The sequence below is a fragment of the Macadamia integrifolia genome, chromosome 14 (assembly GCF_013358625.1).
Source record: "Macadamia integrifolia cultivar HAES 741 chromosome 14, SCU_Mint_v3, whole genome shotgun sequence".
Lineage (NCBI taxonomy): Eukaryota > Viridiplantae > Streptophyta > Magnoliopsida > Proteales > Proteaceae > Macadamia > Macadamia integrifolia.
This window is the reverse complement of record NC_056570.1, coordinates 12,513,480-12,519,865: the sequence shown is the minus strand read 5'-3', so window position 1 is coordinate 12,519,865 and position 6,386 is coordinate 12,513,480. Positions and strand designations below refer to the sequence as shown.

General features: G+C 38.0%; 1 non-coding gene across 1 annotated transcript; it reads left to right on the top strand.

The window, feature by feature from the left end:
- Positions 1 to 5,966: 5,966 nt before the first annotated feature.
- Positions 5,967 to 6,073, top strand: LOC122062270. The gene has a single exon (XR_006134891.1). It is a non-coding gene; the product is annotated as a small nucleolar RNA R71 (small nucleolar RNA).
- The last annotated feature ends 313 nt before the right edge of the window (positions 6,074 to 6,386 follow it).

Here is a 6,386-nt window from a genome sequence, read left to right as displayed (position 1 = left end):
TCGTAGGAATCACGATTGCACTTAGCATGTGCAACAGACCTTTAAACAACTAGGTCACCCCTAGTGGACGAGTTGTGTCTCGTGGGTGTTTACAATAAATATACACCCAAAATTCAGAATAAACAAATTCCAACCTTGGCTAAAGGTAAGGCCCATACCAATCTAGAGCAAAGATAATTTCTCTTGAACTTTTATTACCCTTTATCAATTCCAAGCACTAGCATATTTCTTAATTTGGAATTCACCTCGTCTCTTCCAAAATATCCTTATCTTAAGGTAAAACAACTTGTGAAGAAATAGGGAACCAATGACTAAGGTGTTGGAGTGTTTTTTACCAAAATATATTACCAAGCATTAATGACATTAGCACATTTTTTTTTCTATTTTTTCACTTAATAAACTCTATTCTACTCCACTACTTTTGGCCTGAATGACATAGCAGAGCAAACCCCAGACACCCAAGTTACTATGTAGCTTCGTTTTTTGTATATGCCCACAAAGACAGTGATGCTAGAGTTCCTTCAAAAGTTTCCTCCCAAGGAATTTCGATCAAGACACCACGCTTCCTAAGGCACAATTACCTGTCTAGTTCCAAGGGAATCAACTCTTATTCTTCTTTATATCACATTTCACATTTCATTTGAAATTATGCATATGCCAACTCATGCTAAATTAAAAAGAAGGTCTCAACTCCAAATCAAAAGTACAAGGAACCCACAGACTTACATATGGTCCAACACCATAAAACAAGGGTCTCTTATTTTTCAAAAGAAAGTCCCATCTCAAGACACAAGCTTGTTTCTTTCTCCTCAATAGGGTTTTTATACATTCAAAATGGGTACCTTAATCAAAACTTTTATTTTCATACATCAAGCAACTGAATGGTATGATCATTAGCCAAAAGCCAAAGTAGGACTTCATCCTTTAGCAAGCTAAAAAAATAAAAAGAAAGACAAATAAAACAAAGTGGAAAAAGTAAAAACTGGTTTCCCTCCCCCACACTTAAGTCATGCAATGTCCTCAATGCATGGAAAGAATTAAAAATGAAGAAAATACAAGGGGGTCATACCTGATTAAAACTTAATCATCAGTGTAAAGAGGTTCATGGAGGTCCATGACCTCTTCACTATCAGTAGTAGGAGACTCGAGGAACGGTTTCAAACGCTGACCATTAACCTTTGAAATTACCCCTGTTCCTGGATTCAAAATCTCCACAGTCCCATGGGGATATACATTATGGACAATAAACGGGCCATCCCATTGAGATCTAAGTTTACCAGGGAAAAGATGCAATCGAGAGTTGTACAATAAGACCTTATCACCAATTGTAAAAGATTTGTGCAGAATGTGCTTATCATGGAAAGCTTTGGCCTTTTCCTTGTAAATCCTAGAACTTTCATAGGCATCATTCCTAAGTTCCTCGAACTCAGATAGTTGGAGCCTATGATGAATTCCCACATCAGACAAATCAAAGTTGAACTTCTTGATGGCCCAAAAGGCCTTATGCTCTAACTCAACTGGTAAGTGACAAACTTTCTCATACACCAAACGGTAGGGAGACTAGCCAAGGTCAGCCTTGATTGCAGTCTAATGGGCCAACAAGGCATCAATGAGCCTAAGGGACCAATCCTTAGGGTTGGAATTAATAGTTTTCTCCAAGATTTATTTGATCTGCCTATTAGACACCTCCACTTGGCCACTAGTTTGGGGCTTATAAGGGGTAAATAACTTATGGGTGATCCCATACTTTTTCATTAAGGCCTTAAAAGGCCGATTACAAAAATGAGTACCCCTATCACTAATTATTGCACGTGGTGCACCAAAGCGAAAAAAAATGTTCTCTTTGAGAAACTGGACCACCACTTTGTGGTCATTAGATTTACAAGATATAGTCTCTATCCATTTAGAAACATAATCAATGGCCAAAAGTATGTACAAATTTCCAAAGGAATTAGGGAAGGGTTCCATAAAATTGATGCCCCATATATCAAAGATCTCAACTACCAAAATAGGATTGAGGGGTATCATGTTCCTCTTATTGGTACGACCAAAAGACTGGCAGGCGGGACAAGCCTTGTGAAAATCAAAAGCATCTCTAAAAAGAGTGGGCCAATAAAATCCGCATTGGAGAACCTTTGCGGCAGTCTTCTTATGTCCAAAGTATCCACCACATGCATGATCATGACAAAAAGAGAGAATAGAATGTTGTTTATGATCATCTGATCCGGACATATCTTAAACAAATAAGGATCATCCCAGAAAAAAGTGCTTAACTTGGGAATGAAACCTATACTTATCTTAGGTGGACTAGTGATCCAGAGTCACACCTGAAACTAAGAAGTTGACAATGTCAAAAAACTATGATTCACTGGACATTGCAAATAATTGTTCATCTAGAAAGTTTTCATTGACTAGAGAATCGATAGTCAAGAAATTGAGAAGCCAGGATAAATGATTTGCAACTAGGTTTTCAACTCCTTTTTTATCCCTAATTTCTAAATCAAACTCTTACAAAAGTAAAACCTACCTAATGAGATGGGCTTTGGCATCCTTCTTCTGAACTAGGTATCTAAGAGCAGAATGATCAGTATACACCACCACATGTGAACCAACTACGTAAGACTGAAACTTTTCTAATGCAAACACAATAGCTAAAAATTCTTTTTCAGTGGTTGTATAATTGAGTTGTGCATCATTTAAGGTCCTACTAACATAGTTAATGACAGTGAGCAACTTATTAATCCTTTGACCCAAAATTGCTCCTATGGCAAAATCTGAAGCATCACACATCAGTTCACAAGGTTCAGTCCAAACAGGTAGTTGAACAATGGGTGCATTGGTCAACTTCTTCTTAAGTTGTTTGAAAGATTCTAGGCACTCTTTAGAAAACTCAAAAGTTTGATCTTTGGCAAGTAATGAAGTGAGAGGTCTGGCTAACTAACTAAAGTTCGTAATAAACCTTCTGTAGAAGCTTACATGCCCTAGAAAAGACCAACTGTCCTTAACAGATTGAGGAGGTGGTAAATTATCAATTAAATCCACTTTGACTCTATCTACTCTAATTCTCTCCTTGGATATTACATGGCCTAAAACAATACCAGATTTAACCATGAAATAGCATTTCTCCCAATTCAAAATCAAATTCTTAGATATGCACCTTTTTAAAACTAGAGAAAGATGAGGAAGACATTCATAATAGGAATTCCCATGAATTGAAAAGTCATCCATAAATACTTTTAAGAATATTTTGACCATGTCAGAAAAATGCTCATTATGCATCGTTGGAATATAGCAGGGGCATTACAAAGCCCAAAGGGCATACGCCTATAAGTAAATGTTTCATATGGACATGCAAAAGTGGTCTTATGTTGGTCCTCTAAAGCAATTGAGATCTAGTTATAGCCGGAATATCCATCAAGAAAACAGTAGTATTCATGTCCAGCTAACCTCTCTAACATCTGGCCAATGAATGGCAATGGGAAGTGGTCCTTCTAGGATGCCACATTAAGTTTCCTGTAGTCTATGCACACTCTCCACCCTGATTGGACACGGGTTGGAATTAGTTTATTATTGGCATTAGGAACTATAGTCACACCAGACTTCTTAGGCACTACGTGAACTGGGCTTACCCATTGGCTGTCAGAAATAGGATAAATTATTCCATAATCCAAGCACTTTAGGATCTCTTTCTTAATGGCTTTCATCATCACTGGGTTAGCTCTTCTTTGGGGTTCCATGGATGGTTTGGAATCCTCCATAAAATGTATATGATGTTGCACAATAGAAGGGCTCATACCCTTGATATCATCCATAGTCCAACCTAGGGCTTCCTTATTATCTTTTAACACTTTAATAACTCCTCTTCCTGGCTAGAAGTTAAATTTGAAGAAATTATTACAAGAAGAGCCTAGTCAGACCCTAGGAAAGCATACCTCAAACTAGATGGCAACTCCTTAAGATTTAGCTTAGGGGGCTCAACTATGGAAGGTTTGAGAATGGAATTGGAAAGGGGTCCTAAAGGCTCCACAGGTATGTGAAGACTCAAGACTTCAAAAAAGAAATTTTCACTATCATCATCCAACTCATCCACACTCTCTTGGAATTCTGAATCAAAATCAATATCAAAGTTGGTAGCTAAATCATTAGAAAAATCCAAAAAATCCTCAAGCATATTGATCTCTTCTTCCATATGTGGTTGCTTGCCTATCCTAAACATGTTAAACTCAACAGTTTGGTTACCAAAAAATAATCTTAGGAAACCATTCCGGTAATTGATTAATGCATTGCTGGTAGCCAAGAATGGTCTTCCTAAACTTATTGGAATCTCATCCTTGGTTGAGAAGGGCTTGGTATCTAACACAATAAAATCAACAAGGAAAATAAATTCCTCCACCTTTAGTAAGACATCCTCAACCATCTCTTTAGGAATCTTAACAGACCTATCCGCCAACTAAAGAGTAGTTCCAGTGGCTTTCAATTCTCCTAATCCTAGTTGCTTGTACACATGGTAAGGTAAAAGATTCACACTTACACCAAGGTCAAGTTAGGCATACTTAATGTAGGTGTTGCCAATGACACAAGATATGGTAGTGCTCCCTGGATCCTTATACTTGGCTACTATAGGCTGAGTAATTATGGAACTAATGTTACTTGCCAATAATGTCTTTTTGGGTACACTAGTGATACGTTTGTGAGTACACAAATCTTTCACTACCTTTGCATAGGCGAGGATCTGGGATATGGCATCCAAAAGAGGGATGTTCACTTCTACCTTTTTGAAGACTTCTAAAATTTCATCCATGGAAGCAGTCTTCTTTTTGTGCACCAAGCGATTAGGAAATGGAACAGGATGAACATAAGGACTGTTAGGGATTTACTCTTTTTCAAAAGAATCATTTTTGGTTTCCTTAACCAAATCATCTTTAGATTTAGAAGAATCTTTAGGTTCATCAGACGAACATGGAACAAGAGGCACACTTGTGTCCTCAATTGAAGGAGAGTTAACAGGTGTAATAGATGGGGAAGATTTAGGAACGTACTGTTGGTACTCTTCCACTCCTAAGGGCATAAACAACATTACATTGGTTAGAGGGCCCTTGTTGGGTCTGACCTTGTACGATATTCAGTGGTGCATTAGTTTGTGTTTGTGAACTAATAGGCTGATGATGCCTAAGGTTAGGTTCTGGATGACTGGGTAAAGTTCATTTCTCCCTCTCATGCATAATTGAGATAACTTGGGTGAGTTCTCTCGTAAGATTTTGATGGCTTGTCATGAGGAGGGCCATATTTTTTTTCAAGTCACTTATTATACTTGCCTCTCCAGTGTTGGTAAACCCAGGAGGTTATTGATAAGATGATAGGAGAGGGGCCCTAGGAAAACTAGCTTGAGGTCCCACATTTGACCTAGGAAAAGTATTTTAGGAAAAATATTATTATGTAAAGGGAGGCCTTTGGGGTCCAGGTTGACCTTGATTATGAAAATTGATGACCCTACTTGGTTGCCCTGATACTAAGAGAAATTGGTGATTTCTCCATCCTGGATTATAGGTGTTACTATATGGATTATTCTGGTATAAGGCATTAACACTATCATTAGAAGTGCCCCCAGAGGTGTTGGGACATTCTTCTATGACATGTCCAGGGGACCGGCACCAAGCACAAATCTTAACCAAATTGACTGATGAAGGCTCTTTAGGAACAATAGCCTCCATCCTCTTGATTAGGCTATCCAAATGGGCTTCCTTGGGTACTATCTCATCCACAACATCTTTTACCTCTTATGGTTCTTTCACTCTCTTGGGTTGATTCCCACTCACGGGTTTTGTCAGCTAAGTCAAGTAAGAATTCCCATGCCTTTCTTTTATCTGTAAAGGATGTGAATCCCTCAAGGCACATAGAGTCTTATCATTTGTTTAGTTGGGTAATCAATACCCTCATAAATTATTTGACATATAAGCCATAAGTTTAGGCCATGGTGAGGGCATTCTTGAAGTAGATCCTTGAATCTCTCCATAATTTTGGAAAATGACTCACTAGGCTTTTGCCTAAACTGATGGATATCACTTCTAAGCTTATTGGTCTTATGAGTTGGGAAAAACTTCTTAAGGAAGACAACTATGAACTGTTCCCATAAGGTTATGGAATTTGTGGGTAACCCATACAACCATTTCTTAGCTTGGTCTTTCAATGCAAAAGTGATAAACCTAAGCTTAATAGCATCATCAGAAAGCTGTTGGATCTTAATTAGAACACATACCTCTTCAAATTTCCTTAGAAATAAGTATGCATCCTCAAAGGTCAACCCATGGAAGTGGGGCAACATAGTGATGTATTAAGATTTGAGTTCAAAATTATTACTCTGGGCTTGTGGTAGAACTATGCAAGAA